The sequence below is a fragment of the Pongo pygmaeus genome, chromosome 4 (genome assembly GCF_028885625.2).
Source record: "Pongo pygmaeus isolate AG05252 chromosome 4, NHGRI_mPonPyg2-v2.0_pri, whole genome shotgun sequence".
Classification (NCBI taxonomy): domain Eukaryota; kingdom Metazoa; phylum Chordata; class Mammalia; order Primates; family Hominidae; genus Pongo; species Pongo pygmaeus.
Genome location: NC_072377.2, coordinates 171,039,268 through 171,057,907, shown reverse-complemented (window position 1 = coordinate 171,057,907; position 18,640 = coordinate 171,039,268). Strand labels below are relative to the sequence as shown.

General features: G+C 36.9%; 1 long non-coding RNA gene and 1 pseudogene across 1 annotated transcript in view; one reads left to right on the top strand and one right to left on the bottom strand.

Annotated features, from left to right (window-relative positions):
- LOC129036829 (large ribosomal subunit protein uL30-like) overlaps nt 1-5,370 on the top strand; it is a 49,536-nt pseudogene extending 44,166 nt beyond the window's left edge.
- Nucleotides 1-18,640, bottom strand: part of LOC134739620 (uncharacterized) — a 439,770-nt gene that overhangs the window by 181,306 nt on the left and 239,824 nt on the right. The window lies entirely within an intron of this gene.

Sequence of the window (18,640 nt, the reverse complement as noted above, 5' to 3'; positions counted from 1 at the left end):
ACTGAGACTCAGAGAGAAGTAATGTGAGCCAAGCTGCATAGTTCATTAGTCCCCTTTTCAGGGGACTTCAAGTCAAGTCTTGTAATTCCTAATCCAAACCCTTATAATATATAATATTTCATCTAAATAATTAGCGGTTGTTGAAACACAGTCACTAGCAAGGAGATTAATCATGAGAGGTCAATTATGCTATGCAAACAACCGTCAAATCTTGCTGGTTGAAAACAATATTTTCTTTCTTTCATTCACACTTTGCATCTTGTGGGTTGCTGGGAGCTCTATTCTGGACCGTTGTCACTTTAGGCCCCAGGCTGACAAAACAGCCTGAATCTAGATTTTTGCCAATCACCATGGGAAAGAGTTTGTTTGTTTATTTATTTATTTATTCATTGTTAAGCAAAGTATAGTGTGGGTTCTTAAAACTTCCTTCTCCAAGGGACAAGTCACCTTGAGTCATATTTCAATGGCCAAATAAGTCACATGGCCACACCTGACTCCAAAGGGGATGGGCAAGTTAAATCCTACCAGATGTCCAGAGAGTGTGACATAGACAAGTGAACATGAGTAATGAACACCACAGCATGTTTAGCAGGTAGAACAGAGAAGGAACATGGAAAATTTAAGTCTGTTCCCTAAAATATGTAGCGAATTTAGGGAATGTTCTGAGTAAAATTTATAGTGCCCAATTCCCTTACAATTTGTCTCAGAATCTCTACATGAATCAAAACTCCAGGGACAACAAGGTGTGTAGCTTCAAAAATTTAGCAGACTCAATGTCTAAAACAGACTTCACATACCGGGGACCTGCTGGCCAGATTCAGTCAGTGAATGGGTTATGTAGCCCACAGTATTTGTAAAAGGATTAAATTAGCGGCTGATATTTTTTAAGTGGAGTTTTCACATACAGTAATTGGCTTTTGGTTTTCTTGAACTCATCATATCTGGTTGGACCTGACAATCATTCCTCCATGGCAAAAGTTGCTTAAAGTGACTAACATTATCCTTTGTAGTTACATCAAGAGCTTTCTCGTTTGTCACGGTCCTTACAACTCACTCTTTTCTTAGATCTGGAGTGTGTTACTTATTTAATAAAGTGACCTATCAGAAGCTGCTACCTATGTGCCAAAATATACTGTCCCTTCTTTGGGCTGAAAGCTAGCTATATTTCTCAGCTTTCTCTGCCCTTGGGCCATATGACTCAATCCTCTCCAGTGGAATGTGAGGGGAAGTGATGCGAACTGCTTTTAGACCTGGGTTATGCACATCCACAAATTCTGTGCCTGAGATTTCACTGAACACCTACTCTGGACAGTTATATGCACAAAAATGTAAAAGCATCAATCGTGTTATCCTCTTGAGGTCTATTTTTTACAATGGCATTTAGTTAGCCTACTTGGGCTAATAGCTGAGTCAGGCAGGCATTTGCGCCTGTGCTCATAATAAACCATTCAGGTGATTTTTGGATATATATGTTTTTGAACATTTTCAGGGACTGAATCATTACAACCTCCTTTAGCTGGGGAAGAGGGGCAGGAGTGAGATGTTTCAGGCATAGAGAAAAGTAAAAGAAGCAAAATAGAGATATGGGGCCCCAAACCTGGAGAGTTTGAGAAAGACTAATTGATTCAGTTTGGCTGCATTTTCAGAAGAGGAGTAGAAGTAAATGCACAATTTTAAAGGAATGAGAATCCCAAGCTAAGAGAATTTAAACTATGGAGAAAGAATCAGTGAATCTGGGGGGAATGAGGGGGATAAGAGTGATAGGATACTTCATTTGTTTTAGGGGCCACTAATTTAACATCACTGTAGACTGTAAGCAGGTGAGTCTGGAGAAAGCAGGACACTCAAGAAGTACTACAGGCCTGCAATTAAGAGAAAGTAGCAACTACCATTTATTGAGTGCTTTATAAGACTTGGGCCTTAGGCAGATTACCTTCTATGCATTATTTCAATTAATGAAAGTAGTATTATAAAATATCTATTTTATCTACAAGCAAGTTTTAAAATGCTAATTAACTTAGCCCAAATCATGTGGGTGTACATATATACCCTAGATCCACCTTTCTATCTATCTATATATTGCAGTAATTCAATGAAGTTTAAATTAATGGTAAATCCAAATCATGTGTCTGTATATATATTCTAGATCCACCATTCCATCTAGACAGACAGACAGACAGACAGACAGATAGATAAATGGATGGAATGGTGGATCTAGGGTTTGAATTCAGATAAATCTTTCCTCAAAGTTCTTCCTAATTAACTACTACATTATGTTTTATAACACAGTCTAAACTTAGGTAGTAGTGACAAAGGAGCAGAAACAAGAGAGAGAAAGAGATGCAGTTGGATTTACCATTAATTTAAACTTCATTGAGATACTGCTAAGCATAAAAAACTGCTCAAAATGTAAAACATGGTTCTTGATTACCAAAAAAATGTAGAGTCCAGTGGCAGGAGCTTTGAGCCAGAGTCAACCCAGACAGTGGTCAGGCCATCACAACATTACTGTGCTCCCTTCCGTAAAAAAGGGCATCATGGTAACTGGTCTTCAAAGGTGACCCCTAAAGAACTATGCCTCCTGGTATTTATGTTTTCATGAAATTCCCACACACATTGAATTTGAGCTGGCCTGGGTCTAGGTTTATCCAACATCATATGGCAGAATGGAAGCCTTGCTGATTTGTACCTGCCTAGTCTTTAGGAAGACTGGCAATATCCGTTTCCTTCCTCCAGGAAAGCTGACTTTTGGGAGTGCTGCCACATAAGAAGTTTGGCTACACTGCTGGAGATTCTACACGGAGAGACCACACAGAAAGACCGCATGGAAAAGAGAGGCGTTCGGAAGGCAAGATGATGAAGAGAGGTTCAGCCTTCCCAGAGTCTAAGTTGAGTCTCCTTATGAATTTGGCAACTTTGTGAAAATTCCCAAGTAAGATCAGCACAACTAACTGATCCTTGACAACTCAGAATGAGGAGAGGTAACAAATGTGGTTCATGGTGGTTGTTTGAAGCTTTTAAGGTTTGGGGAATTTTGTTACACGGCAATTGATAACTGAAAGAGGGTTGTTACAAATTTGTGAGATATTGGAAAAGGAATTTACTTGAACTACAGGAATTATATGGCTAAAATAACAACAATGCTGATTATAATATTATCAAGCATGTTTTATTCAAACCCTTGATTGCAACTGAACATTCTTATTGCATCGTGTGTTACTCTGAATTCAGATATACAAAAAACATGCCATGTAGCACTAGAAACAAGAATATCACATCCTTCCTATTATAGCAACATGCATTGGCTCCTAATCCAATGCACTGAGCCCATACGGAGGGTTAAAAACTGTTCCCCCAAACCAATGCTATAAAAAAACTTCCCTGATTTATGCATTTCATCTACTCTAATTATCATCATAGTTAGAAATGCCATTCCTTCACGTATAATGAAATAGTCTGTTCAGACAGCTGTCCAGTTACTTCAAATTCCAGTCATCCATCATCTAAATCTGTACACAGTGGCATGTGTTATTAACCCATTGCTTAAAGGCTACCTGGTTTTGTGACTTCAAACTATAATTGCTGGTCAGAGGACATTACTACACTGAGTTCTCATTTCTCTGCCTAAAATAAATGAACTGTATGTGGAAAAAAGGCGTCAATTCAATCCTTTCCCACCACTTATAAGATGCAAATGAGTTGTGTTGCAGGTAAGGCAATTTCTTCTATGGAGTGGACATGTAATAAATATCTGTGGAGTGAACACATGATCTCCATGATCCATTGCATATTGATTTTGAGATAAAATGAAGGGTTCATTATGAGTCCTAGCTAAATGAAGAGAAACTGACTTGGGCAAGGCAAGAATGCATTGTTCTGAGAGACAATGAATTTGATTGTCTAATGTGATGGCATTAGAAAGAAAAGGGCATGCCTCTTTTTCAGCTGGAACCATGGAGGTTATAGAAGAGAAGAAGTTTCCTGCTGTGCCAGAAACCCTTAAGAAAAAGCGAAGGAATTTTGCAGAGCTGAAGATCAAGTGCCTGAGAAAGAAGTTTGCCCAAAAGATGCTTTGAAAGGCAAGGAGGAAGCTTACCTAGGAAAAAGCAAAGCACTATCACGAGGAATATAGACAGATATACAGAACTGAAATTCGAATGACGAGGATGGCAAGAAAAGCTGGCAACTCCTATGTACCTGCAGAACCCAAATTGGAGTTTGTCATCAGGATCAGAGGTATCAAGGGTGTGAGCCCAGAGGTCTGAAAGGTGTTGTGTCTCCTTCGCCTTCGTCAAATTTTCAACGGAATGTTTGTGAAGCTTGACAAGGCTTCGATTAACATGCTGAGGATTGTAGAGCCATACATTGCATGGGGGTACCCAAATCTGAATCCAGTAAATGAACGAATCTACCAGCGTGGTTATGGCAAAATCAATAAGAAGTGAATTGCTTTGACAGATAATGCTTATGATTGCCCGATCTCTTGGTAAATATGGCATCATCTGCGTGGAGGATCAGATTCATAAGATCTATACTGTTGGAAAACGCTTCAAAGAAGCAAATAACTTTCTGTGGCCCTTCAAATTACCTTTTCCACCAGGCAGAGTAAAGAAAAAGACCACTCATTTTGTAGAAGGTGGAAATGCTGGCAACAGGGAGGACCAGATCAACAGGCTTATTAGAAGAATGAACTAAGGTGTCTACCCCGATTACTTTTCTAAGCTGGTCGGTTAATAAACAGTGCCTGCTCTCAAATTGAAATAAAAAAAAAAAAGAACAGTGCATGATAGTCATAAACTTTCTTTTTTTAAAGACAACATTAAAATATATTTTCATAAAATAATAAACTTTCTACAAATAAATTGTCAGTTTGGGAAATGCAAACAAAATATTTGAGAATTATGGCAGGTTCTTCCTTATACATGCACAAGTCCTGTTAATATGATAGGATTCTGGGCCTAGAAAGGACTATGCTTATATATATGCATAATTTACAGGTGAAAATTGGCATTATTACTGGTGTGAAACTTGGAAGGTCACTTCCAAGTTGAATAAAAAGGCTGTGAAAGTTTACTTTTTCTCACTGTTTTGTGTAAAAGTAAAGACATACATAGCCACACAAACACAGAGAGAAACAAAATCTATAAAAGAAAAGTGAAATGTTTCTTTTATTTTCTCCCACTCACATTTCTACTCCCCAGAGACAACTAGTGTTAACAGGTATATAACGTTTCAAACACATTGATGAATCCATGCAAACAGGCAGCAACATAGACACGTATGTAAAAGTGTGGGGTTGTGAGAGACATGTTTTTCTGCAACCTGCTTTTTATAGTGACCAGTAACATATAATGGAACTTCATCACTGTCAGTGCATACAAAGCTACTTCACTTCTTAGATGGATTTGTTGTTATTCCAAACACTGGGTGAAACAATTTATTTAATGCTTTGTGTAGTTATGGACATTTGTGTCATGTCAAATCGTGTGAATACTTCTGTGGCAAGATAATAACAATAATAATAATATTTATCATTGCAATAGCTGACATTGTCACATACTATGCACTAAGCACTATGCTAAATGCTTTATGTGCTTAGTCTTCTTAGCAACATTTTGAGGCAAGCATTACTAATTGTTCGTTTTAGATGGAGATTTGGAGGCTGGGGAAAGGTGACACATTGTCCATGTGACACGATTAGTCCTCAACAGAACTACGATTTGAACCCAGGTTTGTCTGTGCCTAGATTTTTAGCCACCACACAAAACTGTCCTAAAAAAACTTCAGTAGAATTACTGAGTAAAAGGACATGTGCATTCAAACTTCTGCAGCATACTATTCCATTTTAGTCTACTCAAATATTTAGTGTATTAAGTACATTCGTGTAACTAAAAGATCATATACTCATTTAGAAATAATGATGTATCTACTCTAGCATTTCATGAAACAGTTTTGAGAGAACTCATTTCGTATGTCAGTGTCATTAGTGTGTTCATAACGACCAAAATAACCAGAGTTACTTTTGAGGCTTCCTGCCTAGCTTTTCAGCACACATCATTTTGACTTTCATTTAAGTCGAAGGGGACATAAGACTTTTTGAAACTAGTGTGAATCTGTCCATGACAATTTTATCCTTAGGTCTAAGTAGCCACTCACATTATATTAGAGCATTTTTTTCTATTTTTTATTCTTCCTATAAGTGCTATATCTGCTTTCCAGCATATAACCAGTTACTGAATTGTCCTTAAAAAGTGATACAAAATCTTTAATAAATACACAAACATATAGACTGGTAGAATGAAAACCTGTGTTCATTAAGTGTCTTTATTTTTATTTTGCTCTGGAAAATGTAGGGAGGTTCCTGGATCTAGCAACAAACTTACTAGATCCAGAGAAGGGTCAAATGATATGGAGACACACACACACACGCACACACACACACACACACACACACACACACACACACAGAGAGAGAGAGAGAGAGAGAGAGAGGGAAAGAAAGAAAGAGAAACAAATCAAATCACAACAGAACAGAAACCAAAGCTGGGCAATTTTGTCATATCCAAATTTAATAGAAAAGGAAAAGGAAGGAGCAAAGTCATATACAACAGTTAATTCACCAGAGTAAGAACTGTTGGTTTAGGCCGGGAGTGGTGGCTCATGCCTGTAATCCCAGCACTTTGGGAGGCTGGGGCGGGCAGATCACAAGGTCAGGAGTTCAACACCAGCCTGACCAACATGGTGAAACCTCGTCTTTACTAACAATACAAAAATTAGCTGGGTATGGTGGCATGCACCTGTAATACCAGCTACTCAGGAGGCTGAGGCAAGAGAATTGCTTGAACCCGGGAGGTGGACGTTGCAGCGAGCCATGATCGTGCCACTGCACTCCAGCCTGGGTGACAGAGCAAGACTCTGTCTCAAAAAAAAAAAAAAAAGAACTGTTGGTTTAAACTGATTAAAGCATCATCAGTGTATCAAATATTTAGAGATTTGGATTGTAAGCAACAGAGACCCACTCTGATAATTTGAGCAGAAAAGTAGTTTATTTACAAGACAGCAAGTAACTCACATAATCTCTAGGAGGGCTGAAGATCCAGGCTTGCTGATTACACTGCTAGGAAATTAAAGTAAAATCCACGACTCACACCGTAGACCTGGTCCTATGATAACTCCATTGTCACTACCAAAGAGCACAGACTGCACACTTCTTTCCAGCTGTGTTTGTTCCTAGCTCTATGGCTAAAAATACTGCCACTGCTGCCTGTGAAAACTGGATGAGGCCACCAGAGACGTATTTGCAAGACTGGGTTTCTATGTAGTATCTATTTTCTTTTTTTCATAACATTGGCTTTTTGTACAAAATCCAGGCACCTGGTCTGATTGGCAGTCTGTATCATTTGTCAGTGCTGCTGTTAGGGAGGCTGAGAAGTCCATTATCTGCCATTCTCTTGGTTGTTTGACTCACGAGTTCGTATATGGAAAGGTGGGTCAGTTGCTAGTGAAATAACACAGCATACTCTGCCACACTGAGTGGAAGGATCTTTTTACATCATTATTCTCTCTATGTTATAATTTTATCAGTTTGGAAATAATGACTCTTATTTGTTGACCAAAAAAATGAGTTTTTCTTATTAAGGATATTTGCATTCCTTACAATTCTAAAAATAAGTAATTATAGACCATATTGCATGTAATTTCTGAGATGGTTACAGTAGAGAAGAGGTTGACTTTAAGCTTCTTGAAGGATAAGTTGTATAAACATTGGCTCATCAGTCTCATAAAGGATTCTATTTCCTGCACTAGAACTGGCAACAATTTCATGAGAGCGAAGTGTTCTATACATACTGTATCAAGCTTTTTCATAATCATAATATTTGGAATGTCTGTGGCACTCTCTCCTTTCAAAGTACTTTAACAAACATTAGCTATAATTGTAAAGAGCTTTAGGATCCTTAGGGATGAAAAGTATTGTATAAATGTGCCATGTAACCATGCCTATTACTTCTGTACATTGCTGCATAAATTATCAGAAAATGAGTAAATGGATTTCAGTCTCATGCACTTGAATGTTAATTGTGAAGAAAAATCTTCTTTCACCAGTTTGGAGATGACAATTATATCACAGTCTATTTGCTTTTGTAGGTATTCACTCTTCGTTAATCTTGACAGATTATAACCTCAGGTGCACTCTGTGTCTGGAAGTCTTTTTGTGTATCTTGACACAAAGTTTAGTGTCAATTCTGATGTTCAGTCTGCTGTGAAGACATGCTACAGTATCTGCGGCCTTGCTATATATCACTCTTGTACATGTACCTAGATTCTGCTGAAGCAGAGAATCTAATCCTAGCAGTTATTACTTCACTGAGCAGCCATAATGCTTCTGCGAGTTTTGTTATTGTTTGGTGATGGATTTCAATAAAGAAATTTAAAACACCATGTTAACAATTTTTAAAATATCAAATTCTACACTTTTATTGAGAGATACGTTTATTAACAGTTCTTTCTTGACAGCATGCCAAATACAGGTTGTTGTTTCCTGAAGTTTAGTTCTCATTGCACAAAGTTTAATTTTTAAACAATGGCACTCTGTATTTTAGCTTCTCTTAGTTTTGCCAGGCATGAGAAAAAAAAAAATCAAATAAGCATAAGCCTTGGCTATTTTAAAGGGAGTTTTCAGATTTTCTGAAATACTACTAATTTTCTTGCCCTTGAATTCTAATATCCAAACTACCACCATAATTAATCCTTTTTAATGTCTCTCCATTTCATACTTTATTTTCATATTGAACAAGGCTAGTCTTGACATCCCATGGACCTTCTAAACTATACTCCCACCATGGGTCAAGAAATTCAGTTCTAGATTATTTAAATAGGGGTAAGAACCCTTTCACTATTAAGGGCTCATGTCTGAAACATTTCTCTTGAGCCAAAATGGACTGTTGCAACCTGACTTACTTTAGGTTCAGCCTGGTTTTGGTCCTTTCCCGTGGATGAGTGAAGCAGGCCTGGCGTAACACAACAGGCATCAGTAGAAATTTCAGGTATATGGAGATCATGACAGCTAAGGAAGATTATTAGCATATGTGAACGTGAATTTTGAGCTGCTACAGCTTCTAATTTGAAAGGGAGCCCAGAAATGCAGAATTTTCAAATAGCAACAGTATAGTCGGAAAATAATAGCACTGCACAAATGTTTCTGTGGACATTTCGTCTGGAGATGGAAAACTTTACAACCATGGCTTTCCTTCTTTCCTTGACTTCTAGTTTGACTTCTAGCTCACAGGTTCCGAACCTTGGCAGTTCTCCTAGGCTGCACTCCTGCAGGTGTACCCCAACTTGGTGATGGGGTCTCCCACAGCCACCACTTAAGTTTAGGCAAGTGACACTTTGTGCTTGAGCTATCATGATAGTCCTCAAACCATTTGCTTTGTCTTCGGTTTCTCTCTACTTTAACATAAACTTCCCACAAGTGACAGATTAATCTTCCCCATAGTGGCTTTCATTGTATCACTATCTTGCTCAAAATCCTTTAATTGCTTCGCATTTCATAGAGGAAGAGATTTAAAATCTCACATTAATAAACTGCAGTCCATCATAAGGGCTTACCATGGCCCCATCACTGTACTAAGTGCTTTACATGCATTATCTCATTTAATTATCGCATTGCGGTAGATATTATTATCCTTATTCTATGGGTGCAGAAACTGAGGCTAATCTCCCATTGACCTCATTTTATATAATAAAAATATATATAATCCTACAATGGCCTGGAATAATATATTTAAAAATGAAAAAAAAAATCTCAGTTTCTCTCCCAGCTCTACAAATTACCAGCTGGGCATCTTTTTCAGAGAGTCACGAAAACTCTCTAAGCCTCATCTTCATCATCTACAGAATAAGAAAAACAAGGCCTATCCCTCAAGGTCATTCGGGATAAAAGAAAATGATTTAAAATAGTACTCCAATGACATAAGTTAATATTATTAATGTAAAGCAAAAGATGAGTTTGCATATCTTACTAAATTAAATGTCTAGGAAGAATACACAATGAAATACATGTTGGTGGAACTGCAGATTGCCTACATAATGTGATTTCACGGCTGCTCACATGACTACTCTAGCTCCTCCTCCTCCTACTGACTCCACACACGCATTTAGTGAGTGCACTTTATATGCTAGATACCGCATTTACAGGAAAGGCAGACATTCAGGATGGCTTCTAGTTTTCTGTGATGAGAATTAGAGGAGGAAGAGTGTGTTTATGGGGGAGAAGAGATTGAGCTCAGTTTTGAACATTAATTCATTAATGTTCATTAATGAATTCATTTTGAACTAATTAATTGAACTGTAATTTTTGAGTGGACTTCTTAGAAGAGTATCCAAGAGGACAAACATAAAGTTCCATGGCTCAGAACACAAAGCAGGGCTGGAGATGAAAATATGAGAATTTTACACACATGAATTTTTATTTAGTGTCATGGGACAGAATAAGAACACCTGGAGAGAGAATCAGAAGAATATGAAGCCAAGAATCCTGAGTATAATATTTAAAGTTCAGATAAGGAGGAGGAGCCAGGAACAGTGACAAGAAAAAAGAAGCCAAAGGTGGTGCCACAGAGGAGGCAGTTTTCAACTATACTGGAAGATTCAGAAGGGTTTCTTGTCTTCTTAGAAAAACAGGTATTAATGAAATGGGGAGCAGAACCTGGACACGATGATTCAACTCTCTTCTTAAGATATGGGAAAATCCTATTCCCAGTGCTATACCCTTTTAAACTGCTGTTACACACTTGTGGTTGGTTTTGGGGGGGAAAATCATGAAGATATTGATCATCTGAAGGGCCATGAGAACATCAGGGACTATGAAGTGTGTGTTTTTGAATATTTGGCTACAGGCTCGGGGAGTGAGGTCTGATAAGATGGGTGGGACTAACTATAAAATCTTGCTATATTTTTGCCAAGAGACTGACCTGGTTTCAGTTTTCTGGAGTTTCTATAACTGCTAAAATATGCCTCATTTCATGCTAGTGTTGAGATGGCCTTTATCTTAGAAATCAAACAAGGAGACAAAGCTCCCTTAAAAGTTTGATTTCTCAGGGAAAATGGCTAATCAGCAAAATAGCATTTTCTTTTCTCCTGAGTGCATAGTATGCTGATTTGATTTCTAAATGCTATGGGTACCATCAAAATGCTGATGAAATCAACTCTCTACACCCTGCCTTAGGGGCAGTACTTGTACCCAAAAGTAAGAAGCAGTGAAAAACAGGCTTGTCCACACATCTGTCCTACCCTTTTCTCCCTTTTTGAAAATATTTCACTGTTATTGTTGTTGCTCTCCATTTATTTTTTAAGAGCATCTGTTAGCACAATGCACTGTTCAAGTCCTAGGGACATATGAGTAAACCAGAGACAAAAATACCCTGCTCTCATGTTGTTTATAGTCTAGTGGGAAGTAGGTTAAAAGATTACTTCTAGAAAAGAAAATCATGCACACCCCCAAATGTGTTACTCTGTGAGTGCACTTCCCAATTATAATTCATTAATATTTATTAGCTCATTGGTACTAATTTGTTGTTAGATTATCTAGCTGAAACATCGGAGAGTAGGAGTTGATGAAAATGGACATAGGGAAAGGTAAATTTTGAAAGCAGGGGTAGACAAAATTTTGAAAAGATAAGAAAAATGGCAGAAGAACAAGAACATCTGTGTTCTTGATGTAGAAAAACATGAGAGTTGGAAAAAAAAAAGGAGAACAAGGAGATCAGATCATTTTCTACTATTCATGTCAGTTAAAAGCACTGAGAATTTGGTATTGCTAGTTTAAGCTGGTGGAGATTTGAGGTAAACCCAACCCCACTAACATCACAATTTTGCTAAAAGTTTATGAAGCTGGAATACATTCAAAACACCACACCCTTTTCACTTAACACCAAAAAAGACTCCGTCTATCCAAGACTTAGTGGATAGGAAGGACAAATAAGAAATAACATCTAAACAATCTGTACTAGTAAAGAAAATAAGGTGTCAATAACTCCAAATATTCCACATTGAACTGATCAGATATTTCTGAAGTCAGTGGAGACTGTCCAACAAAATTCTGTCTCTGAACATTGCTTAAGCTCTTAGCATATCTTCGGTTCTCATTCCTTTCAGATTTGCATGTTGAGAAAATGATTTATGAAATGACTTATGTTATAAAGACTTTAACCCAGTCTGGCAAACAAGAAAGCTAATTAGTGGCAACGATTTACTTCTGATTGGAAATTCATAATTTGCTGGGTCATGACCCGTAATTAATATATTTTCTGCATTTCTTTCTTTAAGATAATTGATGGTGCATGTTGAGTGTTGCTTTAGGAGAACTTGTGTCTTAAATGCAATTAAAATTAAACCATAATCTTGTGTAGGTAAATTATGTTAGATAATTCAAATCAAAGAATCTTCAGAGTCTCATAATAACAGAAGAATTAAATGTTATTTAAAATCATACTGAATAAACATAACCTCATAGAAAACACACTTCTTTGTTTCCTGAAACAGCATTAAAATATATTGTCATAACAACTCATTGCTAGAGAGAAAATATCCTCCCAAGTTATCAATTAGTAGAGTACAATGTGTAAACCAAAAATAAATTTGGAAGGCCTCCCCCAACCATCTGAATGGACTTCCTCCTCAGCCAGGGCTCTTTTATCATTTAACCTGAGAGACTGTTTCAGGCCATACCAGGAAGTGGAGTCAGACATGTCTCGTTATACCTCTGTGGCGTTAACATCAACACAAACTTTAAGTCTGATCAGAAACATTTTACAACCTATTCTCTCCAAATCCTAGTACCTAAAAGCTTCCTCTGCAAATAATAACTTGGGTCTCCACAATTATCTTAATCCAGGCATTTCTTTCTATTAATCCCAGGTCTTTAGATAAACCCAACCAATTGTCAACCTGAAAAATTTTAAATGTACCTATAAGCTGGAAGCCCCACTTCAAGTTGTCCCACCCTTCTGGGCCAAACCAATGTATTTCTTAAATGTGTTTGATTGAAGACTCATGTCTCCCTTAAGTGTATAAAACCAAGCTCCACCCTGAACATCTTGGGTACATGTTCTCAGGAAGTCCTGAGGGCTGTTGTCACAGGCTGTGATTACACATATTTGGCCCAGAATAAATCTCTTCAAATATTTTACAGAGTTTGACTCTTTTCCTCAACAATTGAAACTAGTAAGAATATTTATTGAGTTTTTTTGTATTGAGAAAACTTTACAACTAATAAGGGATGGAAAAAATAGTGTAATAAAAATACTTGTACTTAACCAGAACTATTGCTAACATCTTTTATATTTGCTTCACCTTTGTTATTAATAAAGTATTATTGAGACAAAGTCATATGTGTCCTCCTCACAGAGGCAATCATCATAAATTATGCTGAATTCATTTTTATAACCTACTTTTTTATACATAATTGATATATTTTATGAGGATATTTTCTAAAATTTTACATAAATAGCATTCTAGTGTATACATTATTCTACAGTTTGCTTTATAACTCAATATCATGGTTTTTAAATCTATCAACGTGGGTTTTTTCTTGTATATTCTATTTCTACTAACTGCCATATGTTCCCATTTACATACACACAAACATACATTTTTAGCTTATCCATTAGGTAAATGATAAGACATTGAGTTATTTTTCTTTTTTTGTTCTTTCTAACCGTGTTGCCATAAATATCCCTGTACATCTTCCCCTTGAGCTTATATAAATGTTACTTTACAGTATAAACATAAAGGTGGAATTGCTGGTTATGTACATTTTCAATTTTACTGATAATGCAAAATTCCTCTCCAAAACTGTTATTTCAATCCACCTTCCCACAAGCAGAATTGGAGAGTTAGTAGTCATCGCCAATCCTTGACATTGTTAGGCTTTAAAATGTCTGCCTATCTGATTTTATTTTACCTCTCATTTATTTTATTCATTTTGTGGATGTTTTGCATGTCCCTGATTATTAGTAAAGCTCAGAATTGCTTCCTAAATTAATATGCTGTTTGTCTTTCTCTTTTGTGGATTGTCTGGTCATAATCCTTTGTTGATGTTTCTTTTTTAAAAAATGCATCTTATAGAATTATTTGCCTCTCTAAAACATCTTAAGAAAAATACCTTTGTAAAATCAGAATTAATACAAAGTATAGGAAGTAAAGGTACGGCCTTTCACTTAACCTCATTTGCCTCCCGTTCTGCCCAGATCCTATTTAAAAGTGCTTGGGAATTATAAAAGTTTTATAAAAACAGGGCTTCATGCTGCAAGTAGTCTGGTATTTGCTAAAGTCTTCAAAATAATTTCATTTAGAACCTAGAGGCTTTGCACAAGAATTGTCCTGTCACTTACAAATATGCCCATACCAGCACTGACATTGCTTCTAGCAGTCCTTTTTAGGAGGCTGCAACCAAGTGAAATCTGGCATATGTCAAAGTGATGGGTATGAAGAGATTCAGTGCTCTTAAATAACATCATTGCTTTGTAAGGACTGAACCTTATACAACAGTTTCCTGCAATCTGATTCTTACCAATAAATCGCTCAAAAATCTCCACAGGTTCTTCTCATGATTGTTGCAGAGATGCAATTAAAAGGGAAGTCAGAAGGCATGCAAGGGGAATTTCCAGAGGATGCGGGATGAGAGAAAGAACTTGAAATTGTGAAGTCATATATATAAAACAGTAAAATGCAGCAGATGAGAAGTAAAATAAATAAGTGGATGGTGAAACATTCTAAACATACATGCATGCAGGTATACGTACATACATATGCATGTATATGTAGACATGCACTTTTGTATGGTTCTGAAATGTATCAACATGTGTGAAATGTGTTTGTTAATCAAAATCATGGTTTTGAAATCTATCAATATATATGTTCCATATATAGTGTTTTCCTGTCAACAGATATATTTTCATTTGCATGTGTGCTCAGGCACACACATGTGGAAGGGTATATATATTCTACACACACACACATACATGATTCGGAGGACTCATTCAGCAGAACATGAATATCTAGCAAACAGTTTGACGAGTCTGTAATATTTACATCCAAATTTATTTCATTTGCCCAAATGAATCACTCTTTACATAACCTATCTGGAAAGGATTCTTTTAGGTAAGAATTGTCAATATGATTAGAATTTAATATTTATATAACCCCAACAATGCACTAGGTACCGCAAAATTGATGAAATTGGAGCAAAGTTGTAACTTTCACATTTATCCACCTAAAGATAATATTTTTCAACCTCTGGCTACTGTATTTTCAGGCATCGAGAAAAATCTTTATTGAGGCTGCTTTCTAAACATGCAAAGATTAAGTTTGCTCACTTATATTTAGACAGTAACTACAATAGGTTATAAGACTTGAAAAATAATAAAAATGAGGTGAGAGGAAAACTGAATGTGGAGGTAGTAACAATGCCTTACATTTTTGGGAGACAATAGAAAATATAAAATCAGATCCAGCACTGGAGAATTAAAACAGAGTTTTAAGTAAGTTGCTGTCATAAAAATCAATTCAGCAAATATTCATTAAATAGGTGCTTTCTGTATTCTAAGTTCACCCCTAATTAATTGGTTTAATAAATCAATTGCTTTAGCGAAATAATAATAGTAAAATATACTAATATATATAATAATATAATAATCATATAATTATAGCCTATGGGACAATTTGATCATGTGTTTTATAATTCAGAGAAAATTAGCTGAACTGTGAGTTACTAAGTAGGAGGGGATTGAAGTAAATGAGCATTATGAAAAGGCAACATGGCATTTGAAGACATTTGTGGATTATACCATTGTTATTTAACAGACCAAAAATATCATGGGATTTACAGTCTAAGTTGTTTTTTTATTTTGAGATGGAGTCTCACCCTGTCACCCAGGCAGGAGTGCAGTGGCGCGTTCTTGGCTCACTGCTACCTCCACCTCCGGGGTTCAAACGATTCTCCTGCCTCAGCCGCCAGAATAGGTGGGATTACAGGCGCCCGTCACCACGCCCAGTTAACTTTTGTATTTTTAGTAGAGTTGGGGTCTCATCATGCTGGCCAAACTATGCTAGTCTCAAACTCTTGACCTCATGATCCGCCCACCTCGGCCTCCCAAAGTGTTAGGATTACAGGCGTGAGCCACCGGGTCTGGCCCTATAGTACAACTTCTTTAAGCTATATCTTCTCCCTGCTAGAAGCAAATTTTTAAGGTGTGAATAAGTAATTGTGCATAAGTTTCCTCATCTGCAAAACTACTACTCATTCTCAGTGCCATGAAAATCAAATACACTGCATATGCCAAAGCACATTAAAGTTATTAGTAAACTCACATGCAAACATTACCCGTTATAATACCAAAACTTACATTCATCAGGAAATGTAACTCAGCCTTTCCTATTAAAATCTTTACCAAGTGACTAGAAAGTTGTCTCCTATAACTTGGGATCAGAATATCAAAATCTGATGTCAAAGGCTGCATGATGTCCTTCCTTTTGAAAGAAATCTTTCAGTCTGTCAGCCAGTCATTTAAGAGTAGGTAATTTTATTGAGTGCTCTCTCTGCCAGGATATTGAATTCCTTCACCCATCTCAAAAGCTTTGTGTTATCTTTGAGTCCTAGCTCTCCTTTGTGTTCCATGCCTATCTGTTATGAAACAGCATGGGCAGCCTCCATTGCACCTGACTTTGCTGTTCTGGACCCATGAGCTCAGCTGTATTTCATTTCCTGTTTCTGATGTCCATGAGATTGCTAATTCTATCGTTATAGAGAAAAAGCATTACTCCAACCAGTTTCGAGGTGTTGCTGATCCTGACAACCAAAATAGCCATAACTAGAATACTTTCTGGCTTTACACCTTCACATACGATCTATCTTATATGGAAACTATATTATTTGCTTTGACCCCCTAAAACTCTATGTCTTCGCTTGTGTATTAACCTTTTTATTCTTACCTGTTGAAATTTCAGTTCTTCCTAAACTGTTCAGACTAAATGCTATTGCTTTAAAAAATCTTGTTTCATTCCAGTCACCAGCTGTGAGATTTTACATTACCCTCTTTTGTCTAACACCTCTTGTAATAATTCCTTTCCTGTATGTTATTACATTTACTTTGCTATATGCTATGTTTTATCCTTTGCTGTATGTCACTATACTTCGGTCATTCTTTACTCATTTTCCATCCCTCAACCTCAGGCACCAGATACATATCTCTTACTCGTTTCTAAGATCCACACATGCAGGATGGTGTCTTAGTCACGATAAGGATAGATATTTGTAAAAGAAATAAATGGATAAAAAAATTAAAGAATGAGAACAACACTATATTACAGGACCCCTTCTAGGAAAAACTTTGAATGCTGAAAATGTATTACCAGGAAAACCTTAGAAGGAAATAAAGGAATGAACATGTGCTGTTTCTTCTGGAAGTCCTGCTTTTGGAAAATATTTTAGTGTCTTTTTTTGTCCTGTTCTTTTCAGTGTTCTGGTGGGCATGGGGCCATCTGGGAAGCACTTGGGGTCACCAGCAGATGGAAGGACCCTAACTATGGACTCAACACAAATTGAATTTTAAAAATACATTAGTATGATCTACATGCTGTTTCTAGCAACATTTCAACAGGAAGGGCTTAAAAACCTCCAGCAATCCACTGATGAGACAAATGTCAATGAAAAATTGATAAGTAGCTGTGATATAGCTAGTTGGAGTAACAATAAGTAGAAAGCAATTTAAAAGGAACTGAAGAAGTGAATGTGGATCACATATTGACCATTAAAATAGCCAATATTATCATCATTCATCCTTCTCAGTTGAGTTTTCTCAGTAGGTGATACCATTCAGCTGAAGAAACCAATTTATCTATTCATTTCATCTCAATTATTCATGAATTTTGTCTCACTAAGGAGACATAAGGGCCAATGAATGAAGAAATCTAAAAGTTGAGATCGTACTCAATCTTGTCCTATTGAGTTGGAAGAGACCTTAGAAAGCCTTTTTTCTTTTTTTGTTTTTCTCAGTTTGCTTCCCACAGAAAGTCTCTTCTGCAAAATCCTTGGCAGGCCATTGCTAACCTCTAAATAGTCAAATGAATGGTTCATTTTGTCATTCAGATTTCTTCTCACACATCACCTAAGGACTTCCCTGATCAGGCCATCTAAATCATAACTATTCTTGAATCATTTAATATGATATTGTTCTCTTTTATTTTCTTCAAGCACTTATTACTTTTTTTTTTTTTTTTTGAGACGGAGTCTCACTCGGTTGCCCAGGCTGGAATGCAGGCTCCACCTCCTGGGTTCAAGCGATTCTCCTGCCTCAGCCTCCCGAGTAGCTGGGACTACAGGCGCATGCCCCACCACACCTGGCTAATTTTTGTATTTTTAGTAGAGATGGGGTTTCACTATGTTGGCCAGGCTGGTCTTGAACTCCTGACTTCAGGTGATCCGCCCACCTTGGCCTCCCAAAATTCTGGGATTACAGGCATAAACCACCACACCCAGCCTAAAGTGCTTATTACTGTACAACGTAGTTAGGTTTATTTATGAGTTTTTTGGTTTATTATTGAGCTTGGTCCAACAGAATGTAAGGTCCACAAGAGCAAG